This window comes from Mustela nivalis (genome assembly GCF_964662115.1).
Source record: "Mustela nivalis genome assembly, chromosome: 18".
Lineage (NCBI taxonomy): Eukaryota > Metazoa > Chordata > Mammalia > Carnivora > Mustelidae > Mustela > Mustela nivalis.
The window spans coordinates 34136612-34150103 of record NC_139037.1 but is presented as its reverse complement, the minus strand read 5'-3'; the positions used below and the strand labels follow the sequence as shown (position 1 = coordinate 34150103).

The 13492-nt window shown below is 38.1% G+C and overlaps 1 protein-coding gene across 13 annotated transcripts in view; it reads right to left on the bottom strand.

Moving 5' to 3' along the window:
- Positions 1-12327, bottom strand: part of ABCC12 (ATP binding cassette subfamily C member 12) — an 80060-nt gene extending 67733 nt beyond the window's left edge. For all 13 annotated transcript variants that reach the window (XR_014305672.1, XR_014305673.1, XR_014305674.1 and 10 more), the window contains exon 1: positions 12163-12327. The gene's annotated coding sequence lies outside the window, so the exon portion shown is untranslated. The remainder of the gene's footprint in view (positions 1-12162) is intronic.
- Positions 12328-13492: the final 1165 nt, after the last annotated feature.

The window sequence follows — 13492 nt, the reverse complement described above, 5'->3', positions numbered from 1 at the left end:
TGTTGGAGTTTCAGAAAAAAGAGGAAGTATGAGACAGAAGACTTATTTAAAGAAATAATGGAAGGGCACCTGGGTGGCTCAGTGAGCTATGTATATGACTTTGGCTCAGGTCATGATCTCAAGGTCCTGGGATCGAGCCTTGGTTTGGTTCCCTGATCAGCAAGGAGTCTGCTTCTTCCTCTCCCTCTGACCCTCCCCCTTGTTCATGATCTCTTTCTCTCAAATGAATAAATAAAAAATCTTAAAAGAATAGAAATACGGGCTGTGACAAACCACTGAATTCTATTCCCAAAACCAATAATACACTATATGTTAGCTAACTAGAATTTAAATAAAAATTTAGAAGGGGGTGGGGGGAAATAATGGCTACAAACTTCCTAAATCTAAGTAAAGATTTGAATACCCAAGTTCATGAGCCATATAGGTCACCAAAGAAACTCAAAGAGATTCTTTCTAACACACATTAAAATAAAATTGTCAAAAATCAAACAGAGAGAATCATAAAAGCAGTAAGAGAAAAGAAGCTTGTAACTTACAAGGGAACTCCAATAAGGGTATTAGTGATTTCTCCGCAGAAACCATACAGGCCAAGAGAGTGGGATGATCTATTCAAAGTGCCAAGAAAACAAAACCAAAAACAAATACCTACCAACCAAGAATGCCCTAACTGGCAAAGGTATTATTCAGAAATGAAAGTGAAATACTTTCCCAGGCAAACAAAATATGAGGGAGTTTATCACCACTACACCTGCCTTAACAAGAATTGCTGGAAGAAATTCTTCAAGCTGAAATTAAAGGATACTAATTAGTAACATGAAAATTTGTAACATACTGACTAATGTAAGTATATAGTCAAATTCAGAATACTCTAATACTGTAATATGGTAGTGTGTTAACAATTCTAATAGAAAGACTAAGAGGCAATAATTTTTAATAAATACACAATATAAAAAGGCACAAATTGTGACATCAATAACATAAAATAGAGGAGTAAAATGGTAGAGTTTTTGTATGTGATCAAAATTAAGTTCTTATCAACATAAAATGACAATTATATTTATAAAATGTTTTATATAAGCCTTAAGGTAAAAGGTTTTTAAGCAAAAACTTACAACAGATTTACAAAAGATAAAGAGAAGGGAGTCAAAGCATACCACTATGAAGTCATCAATTCACAATGAAACTGCAAAATAGCCAGGAAAAAAAATAAGATGGTATTAGTAAGTCTTTACCCATCAATAAATATGTGAAATGTAAATGGATTAAATTCTACAATCAAAAGGCATAGAGTTGCTGGCTGGATGAAAAAAATAAGAAGACCCAACTATGTGCTACCTACAAGAGACTCACTTCAGCTTTAAAGACATACATAAGCTCAAGGTGAAGGGATGGAAGAAGGTATTTCATTCAAGTGGAAACCAAAGGACAGCAGGCATAGCTATACTTATATCAAACAAAATATATTTTAAACCAAAAATTATAATAAGAGACAAAGAAAATTACTATACCATGATAAAAGGATCAGTTAATCAAGAAGATATAACAATCATATGTATAATATATACACACACATATATTGTATAAATATAAAAGATGATAGATAGGTATGTTTTAATGATGGGACACCTAAATATATTAAGCAAATACTAACAGATCTGAATGGAGAAATAGACAATAATACAATATTATTAGGTAACTTTTAAAAATTCAATTAGCCAATATATAGTACATAATGAGTTTTAGATGTAGTGTTCAATGATACTTTAATACTCCACTTTCAACATTAGCTAGGTCATCCAGACAGAACATCAATAAGGAAATCCTGGACTTGAACTACATTTTAGACCAACTGGACGTAACAAACATATATTGAATATTCTGTACAACAACACTAAAATGCACCTCTTTGTTAGGAACACCTGGAATGTTCTCCAGGATAGATAATGATGGGTCACAAAACAAGTTGTAGCAAATTTAAGATGACTGAAATCATACCAAGTATTTTTTTATCACAATGGTATGAAATGAAATCAATAACAAAAGAAAGCTGGAGAGTTCACAAATATGTGGAAATTAGACAACACATTTCTGACCAACCGATGAGTCAAAGAAGAAATCAAAAGGAAAATGAAAAAAAAATCTTGAAACAAAGTGGAAACACAATATAACAAAACTTGTGGTATGTAGCAGAAGTAATCCCCAAATGGAAATTTATAGTGATAAATGTCTACATTAAGAAAAATAAAAGATTTCAAATAAAGAACCTAACTTTACACTTCAATGAACCAAAAAAAAGGAAGAACAAACTAAGCCGAAAGTTAACAGAAAGAAATAACAAAAATCAGGGCAGAAATAAATAAACTAGAGATCAGAAAAAACAATATAAAAGATTAATGAAGCTAAAAACTGGTTTTTTGAAAAAATATGCAAAATTGAACAAATCTTTAGCTAGACTATAGGAAAAAGAGAAGACTTGTAAATAAGATGAGAAAAAGTAGATACTACAACTGATAGTACAGAGATACAAATGATCATAAGAGACTACCAGAACAACCATACATTGACAGATTGGATAACTTACAAATAATTGATAAATTCCTAGAAAAATGAAGCTCATCAAGACTGAATAATAAAGAAAAAGAAAATCTGAACAGAACACATGACCCAACTATCCCCCAAAAAGAAAATCCAAGACCAGATGGTTTCATTAATGAATTCTACTAAACATTTAAAGAAGAATTAATGTCAAATATTCTCAAATTCCTCCAGAAAATTGAAGAGGAGATATTACTCAAAACTTATAAGACAAAAATTACCCTACTACTAACACCAGATAAGGACATTACAAGAAAAGGAAGCTATAGGTCAATATCCTAATGAATATAGATGCAAATATTCTCAAAGAAATATTAGCAAACTGAATTCAACAACAGATTAAAAAATCATACATCAACCATTAATCAACCATTAATCAACAATTAATAAATAAATAAATAATAAAATTAAATATCATATACCATGATCAAGTGGAGTTTATCCCTGGGAAGAAAGGAAACAATAAAACACTCATGGCTAAACTTAACAAAGGAGGTGAAAGATCTGTACACTTTGAGGAAAGAAATTGAAGACACAAATGGGAAGCTATCTTGTGTTCATGGTCAGAAAAATTAATATTATTAAAATGTCCATACCACACCAGTTATCTATAGATTTGACACAATCCCCATAAAAATTCTAATGACATTTTTCACAGAAATAGAAAAAACAATTCTAAAATTTGTACTAAATCACAAAAAACCCTGAATAGCCAAAGAAGAAAGAAGAACAGAGCTGGAGGCATGACACTTCCTGGTTTCAAACTATACTACAAAGCTATTGTAATCAATGGTGCTGGTATAAAAACAGACACATAAAACAATAGAACAAAATTGAGAGCCCACAGATAAACATATATGTATACATATATACATATATAAATACATATATAGTCAATAATATTTGAAAAGGAATCTGAGGATACTCTACAGGAAAAGATATTCTCTTTAATAAATGGTATAAGGAGAACTGGATCATCACACAAAGATGAATAAAATTGGACTCTTATCTTAACACTACTCACAAAAATTAACTTGAAATGAAATAAACTTAAGAAGTAAAACCATAAACTCCTAGAAGTAATCAAAGGGAAAAGCTCGTTGTCTTGGCAATAATCCCTTGATATGACTCAGAAGCACTAGGAAAATAAAAAACAAAAATAATTAAACAGAACTACATTGAGCTAAAAGTCTTCTGCACAGCAAGAGAAAAAAAATCAACAAGATGAAAAGACAACCTACAGAATGGGGAAAAAAAATTGCAAATCCTGTCTCATAAAGAGTAAATATCCAAAGTATATAAAGAACTCCTACAACTCAAAAGCAAAATAAAACAAAAAATTTGATTTAAAAATGAGCAGAGGAACTGAATGGACATTTTTCCAAAGAAAACATACGAATGACAGACAAGTACATGAAAAGGTGCTCAACATCACTAATCATCAGCGAGATGCAAGTCAAAACCACAAGGAGATATCACTGCATACCTGTTAGAATGACTATCAACAAAAAGACAAGAGATAACAAAGTGTTGACAAAGACATAGAGAGAAGGGAATTCTTGTGCACTGTTGGTGAGAATGTAAATCAGCACAGCCACTACAGAAAACAGATGTAAACTCCTCAAAAAGTTTACAATAAAACTGCCATAGGATTCAGCAATCCCAATTCTGGGTATATATCCAAAGGAAATGAAATCAGGATCCTGAAAAGATACCTGGACCTTCACACCCATTGCAGCATCATTCACAATAATCAAGATATGGAAACAATTTATGGATGAATTAAAAAGAATGGATTAAAAAGATGTGGTGTACATATACAATGGAGTATTATTCAGCCCTGAGAAAGAATGACATTCTGCCATTTGGGACAACAAAGATGGACCCGGAGGAAATTATGCTGAGTGAAGAAGTCAGACAGAGAAAGACAAATACTGTAGGATACACACTTACATCTAGAATCTAAAAAAGCTAAACTCATAGTAACAGGGAGTAAAACAATGGTTGCCAGGGGTTGGATGGTGGAGGAAATAGGGATAGTTTGGTGAGAGTTAGGTAAAAATTTCTAGTTAGGAGTAAATTCTGGGTATCTCAATACAACATGGTGATTAAAGTTAACAACACTGTATTACATACTTGAAAGTTGCTAAGAGAGTGGATCTTAAACATTTCACTTCAAAAGAGAATGATAATTTTGTGAGATGATGGAGGTTTTAACTCATGTTACTGTGGTAGTCATTTCACAATAAAGTCTATCAAATCTGCATGTCATACACATTTAAATGTATAATATGATAAGTTGTATTATATGACAATTATATCTCAATAAAGCGGGGGGGGGGCAGAGTCTACATAAAATGAGTGGCACTATCTCATCTGGGACAGGCTAGATATAGAGAAACTGACATGTCCACACTTTTTTCCAATTACTCCGGAAAACCCCTTGCATATATTATATTACAAGAAGCACCTCTCTGGAATAATATATTCTTTATTACAATAGAATTTAAAAATTAAAATGGCTTCACGTCAAAAAGACAAATCCCCCAAAATAGAAACAAGCATTACAAACAACTGGAGGGGAATAAATGTTTTGTAGGCAATAATACTGCTCAAAATCTCTTCTGTCATTCAATTAATGAATATTAAAGATATGAATATCAAGGATCTCTAGATTCTTAGTTCAAATAGGAACTCCCTAAACTTCTTGTCAACCTGTGCTGTACTCCAAAGCCCTCCCTCCATTTCCACCACCTAATACTGCACTCCAGCAACGTCACATGTCTGAACAAATTGCCAATTATTTCCACCTCTTGGTCACCACTGTTACAACCTGGAAAAATGTAACATCATTCCCTTCACTTGACCACTTCCTGTTCAGCCTCAATTCAGGCTCAATTCAGACATTTCTCCTCTAGGAAAACTTCCCTACTTACTTATCTATTTTCTTAAACAGACTGAAAACTAAGCACAAAATAACACACATGAAAATGTAAATCGCAGCGTAGTGTTAGCCCTGCAGCTGGGGGTGCGGAGGGGGCAGGGAGGAACACAGAAAGAAAACAAAACTTAAAACTAAGAATTCAATCAAAGAAATAAAATGGGGCATATAATAATGGATTCACCCCAAATAGTTTTATTGACAAACGACATCTCAATGCCAGCCCTTGATAGGCAAGGAGGAACTGAAACATAAAAAACAGGGATAAGTGGAAGACAAATATCAAGCTGATAGACTTAAACCCAACCACATCAATAATTACATTTAATATAAATGGAGTAAACACTTCAGCTAAAAACTAGAGATTGTCAGACTGGGTATAAAAGCAAGACGCAATGATATGGTACCCACAAGAAATGGATTTTAAATATAAAGACATAAATAGATTGCAACTAACAGAATGAAAAAAGAACTACCATGTTAACAGCATCAGAATTGTCAACTCTGTGAGCAAAGAGTTTATCAACTAGAATATGGTACTTCTAAGAGTATAGTACAGTATGAAAAAGGCAGAAAAGTATAACTTTACAGTAGAGAAACCTGACAAATACTATTTCAAACTAGGTGATCAAGGTCAACATCAATAGTAACAAGTCACGGGTGTTTGTTTGTTTTTTAATTTTAGTAGCAAGTCATATTAATCAAAAGACATAATTTTTTAAAAGATCAAGAACAAACTGTGGGTTTCGTGGGAGTGGGGGTGTGAGTCTGGTGGTGGGTATTGTGGAGGGCACGTATTACATGGAGTAGTGGGTGTGGGGCATAAACAATGAATTTTGGAACACTGAAAAAAAATAAGATTTAAAACAAACAAAAAGACCAAATTTTTAAAAATATTGTTAAAGATTAAAAATGAAGCAACATGCTGGCATAAATGTGATTCACCTAACTACAAAAAGTTAGTATGCAAAAGTTACAAAGAATGCTCTATATATCAATAACAAACGGACAATAAACTAGAGAAATGAGCAAAAGATATCAACAGGCAGTTCACAGATGAGCCAAACAAACAACACAAAAATGCTCTATCTCTGAGTATCAAGGAAGTGAGCATTAAAGCCACAATCACAGTAAGAACTATTTTTCATTCTTCAGATAGGTAATACTTAAGTCTGAACATTTTAAGTCTTGACATGTGTGTGGATCACAGCAGTTCTTAGACCCTGTTAATAGGAATATATATTGTTTAACTAATTTATAAAGCAATTTGGCATTACCTGTTCATGTTCAAGATTATTTTAGTAACATAGCCAGCATACATAAGCCTCCTTATGTATTTAAATGCTCAGAACCAATTCTGTCTATTCAAGGAGTCCTATACAGAAGACTTGTGAGCTCCTTCTCACTGTCCTCACAAATTCTCCCCTAGCTCTGTTAGCCTCTTTTCAATCATACTCACTAATATCAACACTGAATTTCAATCTAGAAAAACAATCCATGGAACTAGAGGATATTATGCTAAGCAAAATAAGTCAGTCAGAAAAAGACAAATACCATATGATTTCACGCATATGTGGAATTTAAGAAACCAAACAGATGAACATGGGCGAAGGGAAGGAAAAAAGAAGTAAGATAAAAACAGAGAGGGATGAAAACCATCAGAGACTCAAGTGTAGGGAACAAACTGAGTGTTGCTGGAGGGGAGGTTGCTGGGAAGGTAATTGGATAGTGGACATTAAGGAGGGCATTTGATGTAATAGCACTGAGTATTGTATGCAACTGATGAATCACTAAATTCTACCCCTGAAACTAATAATATAGTATATGTTAACTAAATTATACACTATGTATAATACGTATATGTATGTATAAATTGTACAATATAGAAAAGGGGAAAAAAGGAATGACTCGACAGTGAACAAACCTGACAAATACTACCTCAGCAGGTGATCAGGGTCAACATCAACAGTGAAAAACCATGGTGACAGCATGTGTCCTTGATATGACGGGATGAGGAGGGCACTTTACTTCTGTGGTCCTCCTCCCCAAAACCCATAATTCCAGTCTAATCATAGGGAAAAATAAAAGACAAGTCCCTTGAGGGACAGCCTACAAAATACCTGAGCAGTACTGCTTAAAACTTTCAAGGTCATCAAAAAACAAGGAAAATCTGAGAAATTGTTGCAACCAAAAAGAGCCTAAGGAAATATAATGAGTATATCCTGGATGAGATCCTAGGAGGAAAAAGGGACATTAGGTAAAAACTAAGGAAAGCTAAATGAAGAATGGATATTAGTCAATAATGATGTACCAATAAGTGTTCATTAATCTTAACACATATGTAAGATGTTAATAGTAATGTAAGATGCAATGACCCTCTGTACTCCTTTCACAACTTTTCTGTAACAAAAAATTATCCTTAAAAAATAGTTTACTTTGTTAAAATGTGTAAGAAAATATACACCAATTTCAAGATGGTAGTTACCTCCAGGAGGCAAAGGAATGAGATCTGGAAGTTATGCAGAGATTGCCCTATGACATTGTAGCATTTAACTATATATTTAAGAATGAAAAAGCTGGAACCAGGCTGTGGGGTTAGGAAGAAACTCTTATGGGAAGTGACACTAGAGTTGATTGGCTGCAAAAGAGAAGAGAGGTGAGAAAGAGAGAGTTAGAGAGAAAGCCCAGGTGAGGCATTCAGCTGAGACTGGGTGTGGTGCCTGCCCAGTAAGGCTCTTAAGGTCACCATATGGGCAAGACTAAACCCTAGGCAGAAGTTCCCCAACCCTACCTCAAGAGCCTTCCCGCAAGATTTCCATTTGGCTGTTTATCAGAAAGCCCTTCAGAGCTTCCTCTACCCAAATCATCATGCGCCGCCCTGGGGCCTCTCGGCTTTTCCAGATTTGCTGGAAGACAATGAAGAGGGACGCTTAGGGATGCTTAGACTGAGAAAGTAAAGAAACTGGCTTCTCACCTTTGGACAGGTCCTTGGCTTCTTATATATTTGCATTCCAGCCCTGGCCAGAGAGACAGGAGGAGGGAAATCTGGACATGGGCACAGCCTTGTATACAGTCTTTATATTACATTCTTACCCTCCCTGTTAGTGTCACAACATAGCATGAACAGCTAAGCTGTGGTCCCTGACCAGCTCCCGGTGGCTTCCCACTGCCTCTGGGCCACTTCCCCTGCCTGCAGTGCCCTTAGGGCTGCACAGAAGTTAGTCTGAGCAAACTGGAGGTAAGAGGCAGAGTAGCTGATAAAGAAGAAAGGTCACTCCAACTTCTGAAACCCAACTGAAATTATTTGGGGAGGGAGAGAGAATCACAGAATCCAAGAATTAAAAGAATTCAAGAGGACATCATCCATGGAAAACTCAGTGTTTCCAGTGGGAATTTCCTTTTAACCAACCAAATCATGATTCAGCGAGCTGTGGCAACAGACCTCGGCCCACTCTCATGACTGCCTCCATGGGTATTTCAGCAAACAAATGGATAGCCTGACTTAGTCATGAGGAAATATCAGACAAACCCAAAGGAACATTCCACAAAACCACTGGCCTGTGCTCTTTAAAATTGTTTGCATTATGAAAGACAATGAAAAGAGGGGAATGGGTTTGGATTAACAGCAACTGAAGATACCTGACAGCTAAAAGCAATATAATCCCACACTGGGTCCTGGACCAGGAAAAAATAAAATTAAAGATTATTTTGGGACAATTAGGGAAACCTGAATATGGGCTGTAGGGTACATAAAAGTATTATATCAAAGCAAAATTTTCTGATGTTGATAATTGTACAATTTGACCATTAATAATTGTGATAATCATGGTTATATAAGAGAATGTCCTTATTCTTAGGAACTATATACTAAAGTATTTAGAGATAATGGAGTAAAATGTCTGCAATTTACTCTCAGATGTGTCAGAAAAATAATAATTATGCACAGAAATAGAATGTTGAAGCAAATGTGCAAAATGTTACTTTGCAATTTCAAGTGAAGGGTAGTTAAAATTTCTTAGCATTATTGTTGTTACTTTTATGTCTTTAAAATCATTTCAAAATAAAAAATCGAACCTTGTTTGTTGTTGTTGTTAAAGAAAAAAGCCCTAAAGGGGCCCTAAAGGGAATGAATTGTTTTCTTTCTCTGGAACTGAACACGATTTTCCTGCAACAGTCACTCTGCGCTCAGGTGTCACGTAGACTACATTTATCCCTCCTTACGTGCCCTCCGATGTGTGAGGACAATCACCGTGTCCCTCTGATCACCCCCAGCAACCCATCTGCAATTTCTCTCCTGTCCAAACTACATGGCTCCAGTCTCTAGGATCCAGATTTCCTCTTCCTAAGGGTGTGGGTTTCATTATCCATGGAGAACCGTTAGTATGACCTCTATAATTTTTCTCACTTTCCTAATGGCAAATAATTCTGGCAGCAAGCTGTCATCAGCTCATCTCAAGGGGTCTGGATTCCAAGATGCCAAACAGGAGACCAGGCCTCCCTGGCCATGTTCAGGTAATCAGAGTGTGTAGGAAATTGGTGCTGGGAGGTAATTTCCTTGAGCGCTCCACGGGGAATGCAGAGTTATGATTACCTAAGACGGCTTGGAAGCGTTGCAGCAGGAATGGCACCTTGCTAAATTTGGCAGTCCTGGGGGGAAAATGAGACTTTTTAATTCAGGAAGTCTGCTTTGGCTAACGTCTCTATCCCCGTCTGTCGTGGCATCCTCTGCCAGGAGTGAGGAGCTGCCTGGAGTGGCAAATCTGCTTGCTGGCAGCCAGGGGGTGGGGGTGGGGGGAGCTTTGATGGGAGCTGAAAGGAGTGAAGACAGGACCGGGCCAGAGCCCCTGCAGCCATCATGATTCTGTTCCTGGCAGTTTTTTTTCCACTCAGAGCATCTGAGTGTTGGGCTGAACTGAGGGTTGGGTTGAATCTGAGGGTTGGCAGGGGATTGAAGAAGGTCCCTGGTGCATCCCTCTGCTTTTTGGCGGGGCATTCCCAAGCTGACCTCAATAGACCTGACAAGGTAGAAGCAGGAAGGTCTCTGTTTAGAGCAGTGGACACAAACAAGTGGACCATGGACCACATACGACTTACGGGTCCATTTTATTTGGTCTGTACAGTTTTTAAATTTTTCTGAATTTGAATTAGGACATATTATATTAAAAGAAAAAAGACCTCTGACTTATGACGAAATATCAAGAGCTCTCCGTGCCCACGTGGCTACAATCCCCTCACACTGAGCAGAAGTACCCCTTTTCTGGCAGGGCATACATGATTTAGCTTGCCACAATCCTCACTACACCTTACTGTCTCCCCATCTCTGGGGTTCTGGGGGACTCAGCATTTATCCTCACCTTTGCACTGCTGTTTTCCTTGTAGTCGATTCATTTTTCTCTATCTTTGCTCTCCAAAGAGGGAGGACAAAAGGTATCTCGAGGGCGTTTCAAGAAGAAATATTTTCCACATCTACTTACTTTGCTCAATTAGGTTCCATTTCTGCCTCCCTGACCCAGAAAATTAACAAATTCTCAATTGAATTCTCAAATTATTATTTACCAAATTATTATATAATTATTCTATATTCTATATTCTATATTCTATCAAATTATTAATTATTTGATCATTATATCAAATAATTATTTGATTATTATATCAAATTATTAATTAAAAATTAATTTAATTCTCAAATTAATATTTGAGAATTGGATCTTTAGTTTTCCTTTGTGCCCGTGATGGAAATCCTTCTCTGGGACCCCCCTGCATCAGTCAAATGCAGATACACTGTTAATGATAAACTCCGCCCCAGGTAAGAGATTAGGGCCCCTGTGGATTTCTTGATAAACCCGTTCTTAATTTCAAGCCACCCAAATCACCAATATCCACTGCTCTCGTGTCCTCTCCCCAACTCCCATAGCCCTGGCAACTCCCTCCAGGCCCTGGCTAGCCTCCCGCTCAGAGAAGCAGCTCTGTCTCGCTGTCCCCAGCCCCCAAGTAGGTAGCCAGACCCGGCCTTAGATTGCTGCTGGAGAGGGAGGCAGGAGGTGGAGAGAGGGCCGAAGGAAGCACAAATGGGTGAGAGGATGCGAAGCCTAGGGTACAGGAACGGGGGGCAGGGGTGTTGTCCAAAGCCTCTCTTTCCCGGAGCATCCCACAGAGTGACTTGTGATATGTTTCCAAATGAGGTCACCGTTCAGTGACAGCGACATTCTGACAAGATGGAAGGAAAATGAGAAAGCCCATCTCAGACCTGTGTGAACCATGTGGGAGTGCATTGTGAACTTAAGTTTTTGTTCATGTGTTTGTTTTATAAATCCTGTGATTAAATAGTGAATAGGACAGGATGTCTAGGTGTGTGTTGAAGACTTCGTTGATTCAGTGTAGGTTTTTGTATGTCACCGATTTTGATGTCCTGGCTTGGACTTTGATGTCCTCTACTTTTTCTTGTACCTACCAGTGGCCTCCAAGAATGGAAGTACCCCAAGCCTCCCTTCTGCTCTGGGAGGCCACAGGTCCCTGCTGACTCCCATGTGGGCAGCCACGTTTGATGTGGTGTCACCCACCACAGCCTGGCCTGGGGAAAACAGACAAGGGCACTGGGGGCTGATTGCTACAGAGAGAAGCTCTACCTGGGCAGGAAATGCTAGTGTCCTGGTCCTGAGGAAAAGAAGATGAGGAGGAAGGGTCCAAAGTCATGGGGCTCCGTGGGTATTTCCGGCTGCCTATTAGCCTGAGACTTCTTCCGTCCACGGACCTCAGATTCAGCTTCCCTGTCCCATCTGCCTTGAGTCCTGCTCTCCAACTGTCCCATTCAACTGTCACCCTCACCACGCCTGTGGAGGGAACTCTGGGGGACCAACATTCCCTCTGCCACGTTAAAGGGCACTGCCCCGTCCCATTCCTTCAGTGACAGCCAAAGTTCACGCAATGTGCTTGCACAGCTGCCCCTTCCTGGCCTGTCACATCACAGCTTTCTATAAACAAAGGAGAAATTGCCCCCAAGAAGCCCCCATTCTACAGGTGGAGAGTGTATGGAATCAGAGACCCTCCACGACTGGCTGAGACCAGTAGCCAAGTCTCCTGACCCCCAGGCAGGAGCCTCCTTCTCCATGGTCCTCCAAAAGTAAAGCAACTCTGAGGTCAGGAGATGAGATGTGTGTGTTGGAGTGGAGGGTAGCCAATCTTCAAAACAGAGAAAATCTCATTTATTGAAAAATGAAAGGTAATCTGAGCTCTTTTTTTTTTTCCCCTCTTAAATTAAGTGAAAATTAGGTCAGGTTCTGACACTGACAGCTAATTCTTGCATATAAAATTTCCCACTTACCTCACTCTAAGCTTTGCAAACTCTAGAGGGCAGGACTTTTTCCATGTCTTGAGATCCTTCAAGTGCCTGGCCACAGGGCTTTGCTCAGAGTTGGCTGAAGAATTCCACAGTGGCCAGGGAATGGCTGGGAGCAAACAAATCTCCAAATTCAGAAGTGACAAATCCAAATTCACTTTTAAGAATTATTTGGACATTGGGCGCCTGGGGGGCTCAGTGGATTAAGCCGCCACCTTGGGCTCAGGTCATGATCCCAGGGTCCTGGGATCCAGTCCCACATTGGGCTCTCTGCTCAGCGGGGAGCCTACTACCCTCTCTCTCTCTCTGCCTGCCTCTCTGCCTACTTGTGATCTCTGTGTGTGTCAAATAAATAAATAAAATCTTAAAAAAAAAAAGAATTATTTGGACACTTTGGGGCACCTGGGTGGCTCAGTTGTTAAATGCCTGCCTTAGGCTCCCGTGGTGATCCTGGGGTCCTGGGATGGAGCCCCACATTGGGCTCCCTGCTCAGCTGGAAGCCTGCTTCTCCCTCTCCCACTCCGCCTGCTCATGTTTCCTCTCTTTCTGTGTCTCTTTCTATCAGATAAATAAATAAACAAAATCTTTAAAAAAAAAAAAAGAAAAAGAAGAAGAATTAT